The 19,195-nt window shown below is 37.3% G+C and overlaps 1 protein-coding gene across 11 annotated transcripts in view; it reads right to left on the reverse strand.

Moving 5' to 3' along the window:
- The window catches only part of RBM47 (RNA binding motif protein 47), a 162,485-nt gene that overhangs the window by 19,292 nt on the left and 123,998 nt on the right, over positions 1–19,195 (reverse strand). The window contains exon 1 of one of the 11 annotated variants that reach the window (XM_001365515.5): positions 16,762–17,261. The exons of the other annotated variants lie outside the window; for them this stretch is intronic. The gene's annotated coding sequence lies outside the window, so the exon portion shown is untranslated. Of the gene's footprint in view, positions 1–16,761; positions 17,262–19,195 lie in introns of those variants that run through there. 11 annotated transcript variants of the gene reach the window in all.

Consider the following 19,195-nt stretch of genomic DNA (forward strand, 5'->3'; position numbering starts at 1 on the left):
TTTGATGCTAAATCAGTGGGGAAATGGAAGGGAGGAGGGATATAGTTTTCTTTTATTCTAGGAAGAAAGAGGGTCTAGGAGGGGATGAGGCTAAGAGGAACTGACGGTACTTTATATAGATGCAATGATTAACAACAGTAATAAATCATTATCAAACCATCAAGTCTTTTACAATCTTGTTAGAGCATGTTGCTTGATCCTAAAAATTGTCAGGTATTATATCCATTTTACAGATGAGGAATCTGAAGCTGCCAACCTCTCAAATCCTTTTAAGGAACAACCTTGTAATCGTATGAATTTCAAACTACATGCATGCTAATGCCAAGATTTAAACTAGCCGGGTGTATTAATTACACATGATGTATAGTATGTATTTTGCAATATTAACGTGTAAGGAGTATCACATGTCAGCTTATAAAATGGAATGCCACAGTGCCTGCTCTGAAACCAAAGGCTTGAATTACAAATGATACATTACCTTCCATTTTAGGCGTTACTTCCCAGTTTTGTTGAGATTGCTAGGTTCATCCTACCTCTGGAATTCAATTGTGACTATGAAAGCACACCTACCACCACAGAGAAAACCAGATCCTGTTCAGCAAGATTTCTTTGTATCATATTTACTTGAAGAAAAAAAAAAGTTACTAATGCCATATATCAGGTGACTTATCCAATGGGAAACTCGTCCATTACATCCTTGCACTGGTGCCCAAGCTGGTGTAAAAGGCATTTAAAAAGTAGAGCCATTTAAAAATGCTGCAGCCATGTTTAAAAATATAACTATTTATAGGATGTTTGGGGTGAGAATCTAAAAAGGAAGTGAAAACACTAGGAGACAGTTTGAAGGCAACATAAGTTTCAAGTGTAACATTTGCCCTGACTCAAAGAAAAAAAAAGTAAAACTATTTTCTCTTTGTTATACTTCTTTTATCGATTTTTGTTCTTTGCAGGGAGACATTTAGGCCTTCACTGCATACTGAGTGAAAGGAATGAATCCATCCTGCTATGCAATAAAAATGGCAGAAATCAGAAAGCTTTTGGCAAAGAATAATTTAATCCTTTTATGTGAAAACCTAGGTACAACAGCAGGCATCAAATGGAAAAAGAAGGGCTTGCCAGGGAGCTGGGGATAAGAGAAAACATGGGTATTTTTTTAGGGGGAAGGGAAGGGCAGAGGTCTGTGATCAGCATTATTTGCTAACAAAATGGTGAGCTTGATGCATCCTATTAGATTATTAATTACCATTCTGAATCTGAGGCAAATTACATTTACCACAAAGTAAACAGACATCTTGATTGTATTATAAGTGGAACCTTTCCAGGGTTTGGTAACGAGAAGAAGAAAAAAGTAAAATATGTTTTAACATGGAAATGTCACATTAGGTGCCTTTTAAAGGCAATCTTTTTAATTTCCTTTTAAATGGTACTTGAAATATGCTAGAAAAAAACTTCCCTACTATGATGTATAATATGTAATAAATTGGACTCAACAGGCATAAAACAATGTGCTTTTCTTCCACAAGGAAACTGGTAGGATAAACTCACAAATTTACTTCTCAGAAAGATGCTATTCACATACAGAGAAAGAACTGTGGGAGTAGAAATGCAGAAGAAAAACATATGATTGATCACATGGTTCAATGGGTACATGATTGGGGATTTTGGCTTTAAATGATCACTCTATTGCAAATATTAATAATAATATGGAAATAGGTTTTGAACAATGATACATGTAAAACCCAGTGAAATGGCTTGTCTGCTCTAGGAGGGAGAAGGGGAGGGAAAGAAAATGAATCATGTAACCATGGGGAAATATTCTAAATTAATTAATGTATTAAAATTTTTTTCTCTTCTCAGTTCAATTTCTTATCATTTATAATGATCATAAACTAGCTAGAGACATGTTTTCTCCCCCTCCCCTTTTTTTCCCAGTTTGATGATACACTTCACTACGCCTGTTTTGCAATGTAACTATTCTCTGGACATAATAGAAATAGACATGTAGAATATGATTTAATGGCGTGTCTTTATGTCCAAGGGCAACTCAGAGAGATAGACTAACAAAATGACTATTAAAAGGTATGGACAGCTTTTTAATGGTTTACTTCCCAGTCACTAAATTAGGATGATCCAAGAGTAACAGAATTATAATGATTTGCCTCTGCCCTCTTTTTAAATACACCCAGAAATCAACTATCCAAGAGATCATTATCCCTTGCATATTAGTGAGGAATCACTTTTGTTTTCTTCTCCTTTTTACTCTTTGTCTTCTTACTTGAAAAAGCTCATGATTTTGGTAAAGACTACTAATATTTCATGGGGATGGGGGGTGGGGAGGAGAGGCAGCTTGGTGGCCCAGTGGATAGAGTTAGCCCCGGAGAGAGGAGGTCCTGGGTTCAAATCTGATCTCAGATCTATCTTAGTTGTGTGACCCAGGGCAAGTCACTTAATTTTTTTTGACCCTGGTTTCCAAATCAAACATCATCAGTTCACAAGGTTGTTGTAATTACGGATGAAATAAAAGCCCAATGAAAGTGCTTTGAAAATCTTAAAGTGATATATAAAGGTAAATTATTATAATTACTATTGAAGTTAAGTGGCAATAACAATAATTCACATTTAAGTAATGCTTTCCAACATTAAAAAAGTTTTACTGGTAAATTTTACTATAAAATTTACTGGTAACAGTAATGCAAGGACTATTATCTCCATTGTTCAGTTGAGGAAATTGAGGCTCAGTGCAATTAAATTTAAATTAAATTAATTTCCCAGGTTTTCATGGTTAGAAGAAAACTGGGATATAATCAGGAGAAAGCCATTGTGGTAAGTAGGACTTTCTTCAGCTTTTCCCCCTTTCCCCTCTCTCTCTTTTGTTCTACTTCTTCCCTTTCCTCCTCTTTCCTTGGTTATGCCTATTCCTACCTTCCTTTTTATTTAATATCTCTGCATTTAGTGTCTAGTAAAGGGTACCCTAGAACTATCAACTTACAAAGATCTTAGTGTCTGTTCAGAGTTGTTTTGCTATTGAGCTTTGTAAAACGTAGACTTTTCAATGAATTTTCAATCTTTTGACTCCCATCTCCAATGATCTCAGTAAGCCACAAAACATCTCCAGTTTCCTACAACTATGTACAGCAGCAGATCTGAACAGGTAGAAGGACTCTCTCTCTCTCTCCCTCTCCTTCTCTCCCCCTCTCCCTCCCTCCCCTCTACCCCCCCAATCCACAATAAATATTAGTACCAATGGGGAAGAGCAGTAAGGGTTGGGCAACTAGGGTTCAGTGACTTACCTAGAGCTAGGAAGTATCTGCGGCCAAATTTGAACCCAGGACCTCCTGTCTCCAAGCCTTGGTCCCTATCCACCAAGTCAACATGAGCTGTGATTTATTTTTTATACAGTGGTTTAGTGAAAATACATGCTATATTCTGTTCATGATAATTTTTCTATGGCCAAGTTCCTAATGATGTAGAGCTAAATAAATTTCAGTATGATTGACAGAAGAAATAAAGCCTGGTTGTTTTCACCTTTGAAAAATAGCGTGGACCCTAACAAAACTGCCTTCTGGACACAACCTACAATGTTATCTACCATTCTTCTCTCCTAGGTGCTTTCATTAAGCATGTTTACATCAAAAGCTTCCTGGAGCTAGATGAGCTCTGTCTCCTGGTTACCAGAGCTGACGGTTCCCACCATCTCTTCCTCTTCGGCTTGCTTGTCTGTTGGGAAACCACCTGCTTAATAAATTGGCTTCCCTACCGAAGGCTTCACTATGATGATGAGCTCAGAATTACCAGTGAAGCTAGAAAAGGAGAAGACAACCGAAAGTGCAGAAATGCAGAAAATTAAAAAACAAGATAACCCCCTTTTTAACAAAGTTTTCACGGTTCCCTTTTGGAGTAAAAACGAAAAACTTAATTAGGGAAAAAAATTTAGGCAATTTGATTTACATATTTTTCTTTTAATATTGCCGATATAAATTAACGAAGCCAAAGGGTGCTTAAAAGGTGAACTACTTATTTTAATAAATACGTGAAATATATCGATCGACAAGTAAATCTGAAGCTTGGTTCCCAAGAATTAAAAAAAAGGACAAAAACCGAACTTCAAATGAGATATTTCTTCTCTGGTTTCACCATTAAGGAATTTTTCGAAGATCAACCAACTCCCATTTTTACAAAGTCCTTCTCCAAAACTTATTATAGCCCCGAGATGACTCTAAATTCTTATAGCTGGACACATGTAAAACCCAGTGGAATTGCAAGTTGGCTACGGGAGGGGGGAGGGGGAGGACAGGGAAAGAACATGAATCTTATAGCCAAGGGAAAATATTCTAAATTAATTAATTAAATAAAATTTCCCGAATAAAGGTACTGAACATGGTGACCACTGAGAGACATCACAACAATCAAAATTATTAATCAATTTACTAACAGGTAACATTCTTATAGTGCTTACTATGTGTCAGGTCCTGTGCTAAGCACTTTACAATTGTTATCTTATTGGAGCCTCACAACCACCTTGCAACGTGGGTGCTATTATTAACTTCATTTCACAGCTGAGGAAACGGAAGCAAACATAGGTGAAAGGACTTGCCCAGGGTCACACAGCTATTAAGTTGGTGAGATGGCATTTGATCACAGTCCCTTATGAATCTGGACTTGGCACTCTATCCATTATGTCACCTAGCTGCTTCATAGATTAGCAAAGGAATAAATTGGTTAAATATTCACAAATCAGTTTTCTAGATATAGTCACAGTACCAAATAGTTAGGATAAACCCGAAAATAATACAAAATTAGAAGAATAAAAATGGGCAAAAATATGGCTCAATCTTGACCTATTCAAACAACTGCTTTAATGAAAACTGGATGGGGGGGGGGGGCGCCATAGTAACACTTAACTATAATAATCTCACATGATTTCTAAGGATATTAAGCAATTACTATAATTAGTAGAACAATAACCTGATTGGCACCTACCTTAGTCGATTAACATATGATTTACTCAGTAGAAAGAGATGACTGCCAAAGGCTATATTGATTTAGAATACAAATTTGTTTGTAAAATTTTAATGAGAAGATGATGGGAGGCTATAATCAATATTATCTCCTAAAGTAGAGATATAGTACAAGATAAACCCAATTGAAGGAAGCCTTGGTGAGTGATTTTCAAACCACACCATGCTATTGAGGGCAGTTGCAGATAAAAATGGAAAGATGACAACCAACAGAAGAAAAATATCTATAAAGATGTTTATAATGGATTGTTTTCCAATGAAATCAAGATAAAGTAAGATAGTATTTTGTGACGTGTTTAGCACAGTGCCAGGAACATGGGAGGCATCATATAAATGTTCATCCCCATATTCTACTAACAAGGACTGCAATGCCACCACCCTGAGACTTTACCATCATAATCTCAAATGTATTTATGAAAAAAAGGTAGCAATGGAACTAAAGAGAAGAATAAAGAGATTGCCGAAGGGGGCAGCTGGGTGGTTCAGTGGATTGAGAGCCAGGTCTAGAGAGGGGAGGTCCTAGGTTCAAACCTGGCCTCAGACACTTCCTAGCTGTGTGACCCTGGGCACTTGACCCCCCCCCCACCCCCCCCCATTGCCTAGTCCTTACCACTCTTCTTTTGCCCTGGAACCAATATACAGTATTGACTCAAGACGGAAGGTAAGGGTTAAAAAAAAAAGAAGGAAAGAAATTGGTGAAGCTGGTGGGTTACACCTGTAAGCATCCAAAGCAGTGGGTTTGTCTACCCAGAAAAATCCAATCAGATCAAGAGTTATCTATTACCCATTTTATAATATGCAATTGGCTCTGTCCAAAGAACCTTTAGTACTGGTCTATCATGATATGGCTTATGCAATACAAAGGGACAATTGGTACCCAAAATTAAATAAGCAGGTAGAGTGCAAACTAGAATGCCTTTAGGAAATTATAAAGCTCCCTTACTGACCCAAGACTGCTCCCTAAAATCAAGGCTCCCTGTTAAATATTCACATCCTACTAGAGTTGTTCCAAATGGAACCCAACATTCACCATAGGGCCCAGAGAGAAGAGTGTTTTGTAGAAGCAGGTTGCAACACAGAACAAATAAGGAACTCTGAAGAAGAAAGATGTCATCAGGGAAACTTAGAGCCAAAAGAGAAGAGGATGCAGTCATAAGAGACAGGCAAGGAAGGAATAAAAGGTAGATAGACCAAGTAGCCCAATAGTGTCTGTGACATGAGGAGAAAATGGTACTAGGAATACCTCGTGTCAAAGGGATGGGAAAGGATATAAGGAAAAAAAATCAGCAGGCATGGAAAAGTTGCAATCTTCTATCCAAAATGATGTCATTACAGAATCATTCGAGCTAAACTCCTATATAAAACATGAAAAGGTAGAAAGCAGCCTAAGACTAACTGTCTTGCTGAGAAAATCCACCTAAATCTTTCTCCTGTGTACAGGCAGGGCAGATAACGTCAACACCAGACAAATAAGGAAATTGAGGTTACGAAGTTAAATACCTTGCGTTAGGTCTCACGGCTAGTTTGTGTCAGAGACGATGACAAGAATCCTAGATGGTATGAGGAGCTATTTATACAGTGAAGCATGAAAAAAGGCTCCAATCCTTTAGTATAAAATGTTCCTCTCAAATTCAATTGAATAAACATTAATTAAATTCCTGCTATGTGTAAGGTCCTGGGTTTAGCCTGAGTTGCTAAAATAAAATTGCAATAATCCTTTCCCTGAATCAGCTTACTTCCTTTTTTTTTAAAAAAAGCAAAAAAACAAACCCCTTACCTTCTGTTTTAGTATCATTGTAAGACAGAAGAACAGCAAGGGCTAAACAATTGGGGTTAAATAATTTGCCCAGAGTCACACAACAAGGAGACTAAATTTGAACTCAGTTTCCTCCTGACTATCCACTGTGCTTCCTAGCTACCCCTGAATTAATTTACTTTCTACTGTATAGTTAGAAATTCTTGAACCCCTAAAACTACATTACCCAAAGTTCCTTTCTGTATTACCTAGAATCCTTTTCCCTTTTCCTGAGTCCTTGCATTTTGCATGATTGTGTTTAAGTGGACTGTAATTATTCCTCCCACACCTTTTTTTGTCTCTCCACCCAGGCTGAGTTCAGGTACTTCCTTTTACGTTGGTTATTATTAATAAAGTGTTTAAAATATAATATTTAGTAATTGAATATTAATTTTAAAATCCACACTATGGAGGGGTAGAAGGGAGGGGTGGTGACAAAAGGTCAGGGGTAGGACAAGATGTTAACACATACTGATAGGTAAAAAGAAGTTTGAAGATAAAGGAGAAAATGTTTAAAAAATTAAATTTCGTGGAAAGAACAGCTTTTTTTTTGAGGGTATGTACTAGGACGGAAAAGTAGATATGGAAGGGAAAGAAATGGGACCCTTGAGGGAAATACTAACCACTAACAAGACAACCTTCATTTCAAAATTCTCCCTAGAAGCTGTTTCTGATCAATCTCATCCCATTGACCCATTCCCTGGTTTAAACTAGCTCAGCATTTATAGTTTATGTAATCTCCACAATGAGGTAACAGCAAGGTCCATGAATTTAGGTTTCAATTCAGGTTTTTCTAGATGATTTTGGGCAAGTCATTCTATTTCTCTAGAAAACAATTGCTTTATTTGTTGGACCAGGTTAAGAGCCTATCCAGGTCTAAGCATGTTAATGCCAGTGATCGCTCTTTGACAGTTGAGGAAACGGAGGTTAAGAGGAATCAAATGACTTACTCAAGATCATAACAAACTACGTAATAACAAAGGCCATCACTGGATTTCGCATCCCCTATCTCTTAGCTCAAATGGTCCAGTACTCTCCACAATAAACCCAACACTTCCCCAAATTTCTCCCCAAACCATTTTTTAATAGTTGAAATTCAGAAATTACAAAGAAATTTGGTTTACAGAACAATGAATGTTCCTGGTTCCTAACTTATCATTTACTAAAGCACTTATTATCCTTTAAATATATTCTCTAAACAGTGTGTTGTTAGTGATCTGAAAATGTTCCATTCTGATACGTGCCAGGTCAAAGTTTACAACAAATTTGAGAAATCAATTAGAATTCAGACCACAAATTCTTATTGACCTAAAAACAAACAAACAAAAAAAAAACACACCACCTTACCCCCTGCTTCATTAGAGTGGTTAGGGCAAGGCAATTGGGGCTAGGTGCCCAGGGTCACAGGGCTAGGAAGTCATATTTGAACCCAGGTTTTAAGAACTCTAGACCTGGCTCTCTATCCACTGAGCCACTTTTGAAGCTGGTCACATGAACAACATAAAAATGTATAATCCACTGATTAAGACTTGAACTTCTTGACTAATCAAAATGTAAAAATAAAATGTACTTGTTCATTAGATTCTACTGGGAAAGAAGTTAGAAAGATAGTGTTCTCATGACTGTCAAGGTTTATGATTTGTTTTTGTTTTTTTTTGGTGAATGATGTTTTTTTAAGTCAAATCTCAAAAGTAGGGCTGTGCACACAGGAAAAGCCACAATAAGGGTTCCAGTTCAGTCCTGTTTTCATATGTATGTTCAAAGATATCCTCATTTTAAACAAACAAACAAAAAAACCCCCATCCTTTACTCTGATATGTATCATGGCCTCTAGATGTCAAATGATAAGAAACGGTAATAGTCCATTGTCTACTGTTGGTGAGTAAGGAAAAAACTTCCCATCTATTTAGAGATCTAGATAGCCCTGACACAGGAGAGAGATGATGCCCCTGATAGCTTTCCAGACACCTGGCACTGTTCCTGACTTTGTGAGTAACTTGTTCCCTAATTTCTTCATTTTTCTTTTTTTCAAAGCCTGGTTGCCTCAGTTTGCTCATCTGTAAAGTGAGATGGAGAGGGAAATGGCAAACCACTCCAGTATCTTTGCCAAGAAAACCCCAAACAGGTGATGAAGAGTTGGACTAGACTAGAAACAACTACAGAACAACAAATAACATCCAAGGCCACTGGTTTTAATTCCTTATTTCTTGTTTCCAATGCTCATGATGTTGAAGTGTATATAGACAAACCTGGCAGCTAACCTCCTTTTTCTTTTTAAACCCTTACCTTTCATCTTGGAATTAATACTGTGTATTGGTTCCAAGGCAGAAGAGTGGTAAGGGCTGGGCAATGGGGGTTAAGTGACTTGCCCAGGGTCACACAGCTGGGAAGTATCTGAGGCCAGATTTGAACCTAGGACCTCCGGTCTATAGGCCTGACTCTCAACATACTGAGCTACCCAGCTGCCCCCTGGCAGCTAAACTTCTTAAGCCACTGTCAGTCTCTGAAAATACTTTCAAAAAAAGGAGTGGTGCCACAGGATTGGAGAAGAATTAACTGTTATGATTTTCAAAAAGAAGAAAAAACCTCAAACTTTAGGCTAGTGAGCTTGACACCTATTAATGGGAAAAAATCCAGAATGCATTATTAAAGTATTAGTTCGTGAGGCAGCATGGTTTAGTTGGGAAAACCCACTGGATCTAGTGGCAGAGAATTAAGGCTCTGATCTCAACTCTAATAACTAGTATACCAGAATTATCTTAAGAAAATTACCTAACTTTTCTGGGTCTTTGCTTTAGTCTATAAAACTGTGACTTTCCACTAGGCTAGTTCTCAATTCCCTTCTACTTCTGAAAAGGAAGTTGTAATCACTAAGAATAGTTATGGCTTCTTACCACCACTGGGTAAGAGATAATAAGGAAAAAGACTTGTACAAAAATATTCATAGTTTTACTCTTTGTGGTGGCAAAAAATTGGAAAATTGGGGGAGGGGAGGAGCCCTTCAATTGGGGAATGACTGAACAAATTGTCCTATCTGCTGGTAATGGAATACTATTGTGCTAAAAGGAATAATAAAGTGGAGGAATTCCATGGAGACTGGAAAGATCTCCAGGAAGTGATGCAAAGTAAAGGGAGCAGAACCAGGAGACCTTTGCACACAGAGACGCACGCACTGTGGCACAATCAAATGTAACGGGGGACTTCTCTACCAGCAGCAATGCAATGATCCAGGACAGTTCTAAGGGACTCCTGAGAAAGAACTCTCTCCATATCCAGAGAAAGAACTGTGGGAGTAGAAACACAGAAGAAAGAGTAAAAGACTGTCTGCCCTTTGATCCAGCCTTAGCACTGCTGGGTCTATATCCCAAAGAGATAATAAGGAAAAAGACTTGTACAAGAATATTCATAGCTGCACTCTTTGTGGTGGCAAAAAATTGGAAAATGAGGGGATGTCCTTCAATTGGGGAATGGCTGAACAAATTGTGGTATATGTTGGTGATGGAGTACTATTGTGCTCAAAGGAATAATAAAGTGGAGGAATTCCATGGAGACTGGAACAACCTCCAGGAAGTGATGCAGAGTGAGAGGAGCAGAACCAGGAAAACACTGTACACAGAGACTGATACACTGTGGTACAATCGAACGTAATGGACTTCTCTACTAGCAACAATGCAATGATCCAAGACCATTCTGAGGGACTGAAGAAAAAAAAACACTATCCACATCCAGAGGAAGAACTGTGGGAGTAGAAACACAGAAGAAAAACAACTGCTTGATCACATGGATTGATGGGGATAAGACTGGGGATGCAGACTCTAAGCGATCATTCTAGTATAAATAAGTCTTGATCAAGGACTTATGTAAAACCCAGTGGAATTGCTCATTGGCTACAGGAGGGGAGAGAAAGAACATGAATCCTGTAACCATGGAAAAATATTCTAAATTAATTAAAGGTTTTCAATCTGGAATACAAATAAATAAATGATTGAACAAACAAAGAAATAAAGATCCCTCATGAAGGCAATATATTCACAAGTAGCATGTGCCTAAGGATAAGACATTTGATGTTGCTAAACTATTCTGTGAGAGTTAACTTAATTTTAAATAAAGATTATCAAGAATAAAAAACAAGAATGAGCCAAATCCTCTTAAGACAAGTTTTACATTCCTAAATGTAAGTCTCTATACTTGGATCCAAAATATCAACTTGATGAATAAAAGACATGAGTACCTTAGATAAAAGACCGGAGGCAAATTTATACTTTAGTAAGATGGGAGCCATCAGTGAGATCTGACAACCACTAAGTGCTAATATTTTTTGAGGATGTAATGAGATGGTTAGATTATTCACAATGAAGGCGATAAGAGTACTGCTGAACTGTGCCCTGCTCAAAGAACATCTGGAATATTGTACTCAGTTCTAGAAATATACAGAAGGTCCAAAAAAGAAAAGGAAATAGAGGCCATGCCATATAATAATCAGGTTGAAATAATGTGGGACATTTAGCCAAAAGAAAAGACAAGGATGACATTATAATTCTCTTCAAACATTTGACATATCATTAAGGTGAATCAGGCTTACTCTCCTTGGTCCGAATTAGGAACCATGGACAGAAGTTTTAGAGAGGCAGATTTTGGCTCCATGCAAGAAAAAAACATATTTGGGGGCAGCTGGGTATCTCAGTGTATTGAGAGCCAGGCCTAGAGATGGTAGGTCCTAGGTTCAAATCTAACCTCAGACACTTCCCAGCTGTGTGACCCTGGGCAAGTCACCTGACCCCCATTGCCTAGCCCTTACCACTCTTTTGCCTTGGAGTCAATACACAGTATTGACTCTAAGATGGAAGGCAAGGGTTTAAAAAAAAAAAAGAAAAAACATTTAATAACAATGAGAGTGGAAGAGGCTAACTTATAAGGTAGTAAATTCCTCGATACTTGAGGTCTTCAAGTTAAGGTTAGATGATTATCAATGAATCAATATGCAATTAATTATTACTTCATTGAGAAAGTTGTAGATGAAATTCATGTAGGTTGGATTAGATTACCTTTGAGGTCCCTTCCATGATGTTGCCATCCCTGTAGAAATGGGCGATATTGATGGATATTACAAACAACATCAAACAATTTGCTCTACCTTCTGTAGATTCTTCCCCTACCATCTCCAGTGGCTATTCTCTCTTATGCTAGCTTTGTAGATGAGACCGGGTGAATCTACTGCTCAAGAAAAACCTGCTGGATTGGAGGTTAATGATAATAATAATATTAATCACATTTATTCAGCACTTTAACGTTTGCAAAGCACTTTACAAATATTATTTTATTTTATCCTCACAACAACCCTGGGAAGTTGGTGTTATTATCAACATCATTTGCCAGATGTAGAAACTGAGGCTGACAATGATTGAATGACTTGTCGAGGGTCACGGAGTTAGTAAATAACTAAGGCTATGTTTGAATTCAGGTCTTGCTGAGTCCAGGTCCAGTCTTCTCTGTACCGCAGGTGCCATGGAAGAATCAGAACGCCTCTAGCATGTATGGTGGAAGAATACCTTAATTGTAGTCTGTAAGGGAGGCTCTTTTGTAAAAATCTGACTTAATATGAATATGAATGAATAAATATTTTATATAATTTCTATTGCTCAGAGGAGATTTTAACCGAAAAGACCCAGGCTAGTTTATAGTGAGCATTTCTGTTCAAGCCAAGCCCAGTCCATCAATAAATGAGATGAGAAGATACAATATGAGGAATCAATAAACCCTCATCTATTTTTTTAAAAGTCTAGCAATATGATCATATTCTTGACTTAAAATCTGTTGTACAAGGTAGTCAGATATATCATCCATCCTTCTAAAGCAGCAGATAATTTATAATTCATAAGAAATCACAGAAAATAAAATCTACCTTAAATCTTCCTTTCAGCCAAGCAACCTTGCAAAAGCACCCATTATGACAGGAAATTTTACATTAACATTGTGTACAAATTGAACCGGGGTCTGTTTTTAATGTGTGTCTCTACACTGTCAACTTCTTTCTAAATACACTCTGAAACAAATCACAGTGAGAAAACAGGCTTCCTCTGAAAAGGTCCCAGCAATGCTCCACTGGAAAGTGTTCAAAGTGTTTGTTTCAATGTGTAGCATCTGGAATGAGCAAACTGTAGGAATGCATATGTGTGAAGTGAATTCTACAATGTGGCATCTTTTCCTCATCGCTCATTATAATAAAAATAGGCAACTTTTACAGTCAACCTTTCTGATGGATGTACTAACTTGCTGAAATAGAAGCAACTAGTAAAGATGTAAATGTTTCTTGTGAAGAGACTATGATTTGTATCCTGTAATCATTAATAAAGGGAAAAAAAGGAAGAATCCTGGCAGATTCTGCCACTTCTCACTACACAAATTTTACTCAATGAAATTCCTAGAACAAGTCATTGGAGACACCTTTTCCAAATCTATCACATCATAGATGAAAACCACAGAAATTACATGACTTTCCTGGGATTACAGTAGGCCAGCTAGCTAAGATACTGACAAAGACAAATGAGAGGAATTCATTTGGTCATTCAAAGGGAGGTTAGAGTCAAATTGAATTCCAGAAAAAGGGCTGGGATAATCATGGCCTTTGAAGGTTTGGTGGCAGCCCAATGATGTCGTTAGCTCTGTATTTCAAAAATTAATTTAGAAGTAATGCAAACAGCAAATTTTGGGGGGAAGCCAGTTAAAAGACTACTGTATTAGTTTAGGTGAGAAATAATGGAAATCTGGACTGGGATTCAGAGTGAGAATAGCTGTGGGGGAAAAAAGGTTTAGGAGTTGAATTAAGAGGTCATGAACACCAAGTGACTCATGAATGATGAAGGAGAGGTTAAAGTCAAGATTAACAATAAGATTTCAAGCACTGGTAGGTGGAAGATGCCATTATGGGTTTACAGAACATACTGATCATTTCCTCGATTTGACAAAATTTTATTAATTGGTCATTTAATTTCCCCATCAAAAGAGACTCCAACTTAACTTGAAAGTTTCTTTGACACTGCCCACTTTCCCTGTCTTGAAGTCACTATTCTGGACCAAAAAGACACTTAGAATGACCCTTACAAGTAAACATAGAATTTTGAAATTTCTACTGCTACACCCCCCAAAAAATCATTTCCGTATTCAGTGGCAATTGAAAGTATAAAAAAACAACAACTTTGTTTCTAAGTTTACTTGCTTTTTAGAAAAACATATGGTTAAGTACTATGTTTATTTTTCAAGGGTAGAATTTAGAAAAACATTAAGGACTGCAGTCCATAAGTCATGTTGACCTTCTTTTGTGATACCATTATGACTATCAATACCCAAAGAATAAAGATAAATTTATATTCATTTGTATTATAATTTTTACTAAACAGCACTTGAATCAGAGCATATTATGTTACAGTTAGACTTGAGACTGGGTGTTGTTTTTTTTTTTTTAATAGAAAAAAACTTATCAGAAAGTAGCACTGAGCCTTCTGTATTCAATTGCATATATTTAGAAATCCTGACATACTGAGAAAGAGAATATAACATTTTGTACATGTGCGAGGGGCAGACAGAAGCAGCAATGGCAGAAGGATACATAGATACTGCAGCAATATCTTAATCTCAGAAAACACTAAGCTTTATCCTTTTCATACATATGAACCGTTCACTGGACTGGACTTTGCTTTTTTTTGTCAGTTGTGAATTTTCATCTGATGCTTTCATGAATCAACAGAAACCGCAAGAAATGTTTAATAAACTACAGAGAGGTCATTGTGCTTTCTATCTCAACCAACAACCTTCTATCTATTACAGGACAGCACTGTGATGAATTGTGCCCCACAAAGCTTCTGGTTAATATACACGAATGGTTTATTTTTTAGGAGTACATCAAGTGAACATAAAATCACCTCCAAGAAGGACGACGATTTTTAAAACAAGCAAGCAGAGCAACAGAAACCCCTCATTCACTGTATTTGGAATCGTGGATAATGATTATGAGCTATTACTTTTTTCCTTTATGTGTTGACATTTGACCCTTTTTAGAATATGCGCCTAGTACCAGTGAAACTTAAGGCACCAGCTAGTTACTTATTAAGCTCAGGTACCAATGGCTGACTTGTACAAATCATGATGTTAACTACCCTGTGCCTGGCTTGTGTGCAAAAGTGGAAAGAAGCAATCATCAGAGCTGTGAAATTCTGTCATATCGGCAGAATTGGGCTGCAAAGTACAGCAATTTGTGTTTGACCTCTGATCTGCGAAGTTTGCCTAAACCTTTGAACCTCAGCTTGGAATTGAGAAATAGCATTTCCTAGCACTAGGAGGAGATGTGGCCAGCAGTTGCTCACCTTTCTGTAGTTAATACTGTGAATGACCACTTTCCTTCCCCAATGGTTAACCAACAAAGATTTGGGAGCAAGCCTACAAAGACAGACTTCTTATAAATCATTATTTTGAACGAACAACAGGGAGAAAAATTTCAGGGAGGGAACGTAAGGATAACTCGGACATCCCAGGCTTCTAAACTGTCCCAGATGGTACTTTTGATTCTTATTTTTCAAAATCTCATTAAATGGCATACTTTACTGAATTATAAAAATGGAGACATGTGGCTTTAACCCACATTTGATTTGGTGGATGTGACAGGAAAGAGTCTAACACAAAATGGTAAATTCTAGGACAAAATAAAGAGTTAACTACTATCTTTTTTGTTTCAAAGCTGCCCCACCTTTGATATATTTTTATTCAGTGTGTTATCTAATCTCTGTTATAAAGTACAAGGTTATATTAAGCCATAAATGGGATGAGGGTGAGGAAATGAATTAAATTGTGAGAGAAAAAATTTTTTTTTGCCTGAAATTTATTTCTCAGCACTGAATGTCATAGAATATAGGTTGAAATTTCTCTATTCTATTTCCTTAAAATATTGGTCATGGAAAATGAAAGTTAGCTTCTATTAAATATGCATTAGGAAAACAACTTTTTCTGCACAGGAACTTTCAAATCCAGCTTTGGATTCATCCAAACTGTGTGACGCTGGGAAAAGTCACTTAACCACCACTGCTTAACCCTTACCACTCTTCTGCCTTGGAACCAATAGTTACTATTGATTCTAAGGCTGACGGGAAGGAAGAAGAAAGAAGAGGACAGGAAGAAAATACTAGTTTTATTTCTCTAGTTTCTTTGAGTTGATATTATTATGGCACATAAAGCACAAATAAATTACACGTATAACTTAATTTAATTTTTTGTACTCTAACATGCATAAAAATCTCACTTTAACACAGAATATAAGCTCCCAGAGGTCTGGGACTAGTTTGTTTTGGTCTGTGTACCTATAATGTTTGGCATACTCTAGGTGTTTGTCAATTGACTGATTTCATTTTGTCAACAATCATTTTGAGGAAATATTATAATGGACTTTGCTAGGAAGAACTTCTATACTATTAGTAGAATATTTGAGGTACAAGTACTAATTCTAGCATATTTGTGTATTTTTAAAAGATCAAAAGTTTTAGAATTCTTGCATTAATTCTCCAAAGCCTAATTCTCAAATGACTTTAAGAAAACACAGACTGAGTGCATTAAGTAAATTCTTTTTCACACGCTACTGTTTTAAAATAGCAGCCAGGTATGGAAAATACTCATGGCATTTTGCAGAGGTTTTTTTAATAGGTGAAAAGGTGGTTAAGACACACAGATGTGGCTTTAAGTTTTCTGTTGTTATTGGCACATCCCCTTCACAGAATTTAGAGTAAATTTACACTGATCCCAGAGCCTAATGAATTATTTCCTTTCCAAGTACTGTTATTTCGTTCACTCGGTGAAAACGAAGATACCCTCCTCATTTACAGACTCACCAAATTTGATGTAAATCAGTGAAATAAAACATACCCACCCTCCCATCCTTCTTAAAACAAATGAGGGTTTCCCTACCTTTTCAGTCTCAGGACCCATGCACAACAACAGGTTAACAGTAACAACACTTTAGCTTAAGTAACCTTTCCTCTCAATCACAAGAGCTGTGTACCTCGGTTACACCTTGCACACATCTCTTTATTGGTCAATGAGCTTTGGCCATTTGAATTCCTTGGAAGTAATTTGCTAAGAGGACCTGAATGAGTCTGAATGGGTGGGACAGAAAGAAAAGGGGCTGTTAAATACTGCCAAATACAGAACTCTCATGGAAATTAATAGAAAACCAGCTGTAAGGAATGGATATCTAGAGAGTCGTTTTAAATCTGGAAAAAAAAAAAGTAGTCAAAAGGCTTTGACATTTTTACAGGGGAGAGAATTTAACTGATCTAGTTCATTCACACTCCGAAACTGGCCCAAAGAGAATGAATCATACACAAACACCACCATCCTGGCACAGGAGGGGTGGAGTAGATAAGGGAAGGGCAGATTTTACCCAGTAATGTTATATTTTCAACAAACCATTTCTCTCTCTCTCTCTCTCTCTCTCTCTCTCTCTCTCTCTCTCTCTCTCTCTCTCTCTCTCTCTCTCTCTCTCTCTTCTCTCTGTCTGTCTGTCTGTCTGTCTGTCTGTCTGTCTGTCTGTCTGTCTCTGTCTCTGTCTCTGTCTGTCTGTCTGTCTGTCTTCCTGGTGCTAGTGTAGGCGACTTTAGACATTGTATTTTATTTGTAATCAGTACTTACTAAAAGTAAGTCAAATAGGCAAGTTATTCAACACCGATGACAGAAATCATACTCATAAGCAACCCTCCAAGTATTATTTCTCTTTGCTTACAAAGGGGGCACCCAAAAGGATCTTGCCTGAAAGGAGAGGGGGAAAAGGGCAGGTACAGAAGAAATAAAAGCCAGCGGATAATAAAACATGATTCACGACAATAAAAATAGTCTGTACATAACAACGGAGCAGTAGGCCCTGAAGCTCTTAAGCAAAGTAAATAACACTCCTTTTCGAGCAGTTAAGAGAAGGAACCACACAAACTCTTTTCCTGTGTAGAATTTTTCAGTTCAGCTGGCATGATAGGATAACCAACTTGGAGCAAACAGGGGAGTGTGTTTCAGAATGTCATGATCAGTGTCTGAGACCCAACTACTTCTGAACCTCCTTTCAAACCAACAAAAATAAAAACTACAGCATTGACAGGCACAGAAATGTAGTTTCCAAGTCTTCCTAAAAACACATAGAAACACCCACAAAATATGGCTAGAGGGTTTCAGCTTCTCCTTAACAGTCATTCTGCAGAGTTCTGTCTTAACCACTTTATCAAAACCAGAAAACCTCACACTTTAGAATAATGGAAAATTGGGAATAGATAAAAAAAGATCAGGAAAATAAGGAAGATAAGAGTCTGGGATTCTGGTGGCCTCAGGCACTTTCTAGCAACATGACCCTGGGCAAGAGACTAGGCAAGCCTCCATGGCCTAGCCCTCACTGCTCTTCAATCTTGGAAACAATGCATAGCATTGATATTAAGATGGAAGGTCAATGTTTTAAAAAAAAAAGAGGGGGGGGGAGACTTAGGAAGAGTGATACACATTGACCTCTTCCAGGACACAGTTTTGAATCACTATTTTTAAGTTGCTAAAAAGTTACTGATTACATATTAAGACTCAAAATAAATAGTTCTGTATTCATAATAGAACAATGAACCAAAATGAACTCCTAGACTTCAAAGGTGAAGGCACTCTAAACTAATCTTCGTTTTACTATCCTAAGATTGTGAACTATATTAGCATTGTGTGTGTGTGTGTGTGTGTGTGTGTGTGTGTGTGTGTGCAAATTAATAGAAAACCAGCTGTAACTAATGGATTTGTGAAGGGCAAGTTTAAGAAAAAAAGTAGTCAAAGGGCTTTGACATTTTCACAATCTTTTATTTTTTAATCAGTCTCTACCTAGGAAAAGGGTTCTGCCTATTTGTCATGTGATGAAGTAAGCGTGACATGAAGACTTTTCTTTATAGAACCTCCCTCATCTCAAGGCCTAGTTCATTTACATTCTAAGTGACCCAAAGAGAATGAATCATATACAAAAATAGGTAAGTCACGTGGCCCTTCTGTGCTTCAGTCTCTTTTATAAATCAGTTTCCTCTTCTATAAATCAAGAGGGTGGACTAGTGATCTATCAGGTCTCTTAGAGGGGAAGGAGGAAGGGAGAGGGAGAGGGAGAGGGAGAGGGGAAGAGAGAGAGAGAGAGAGAGAGAGAGAGAGAGAGAGAGAGAGAGAGAGAGAGAGAGAGAGAGAGAGAGAGAGAGAGAGAGAGAGAGAGAGAGAGAGAGAGAGAGCGCTTTACTTTGGAAAACTAGATTTTAAAATACTGTAGCGATACTAGTTGTCTCTGAATAGATAGATCTATAGATAGCTATAGAGAGTTAAATATCTCTATCAAGCATAATATTTG

Source organism: Monodelphis domestica, chromosome 6 (genome assembly GCF_027887165.1).
Source record: "Monodelphis domestica isolate mMonDom1 chromosome 6, mMonDom1.pri, whole genome shotgun sequence".
Taxonomy (NCBI): domain Eukaryota; kingdom Metazoa; phylum Chordata; class Mammalia; order Didelphimorphia; family Didelphidae; genus Monodelphis; species Monodelphis domestica.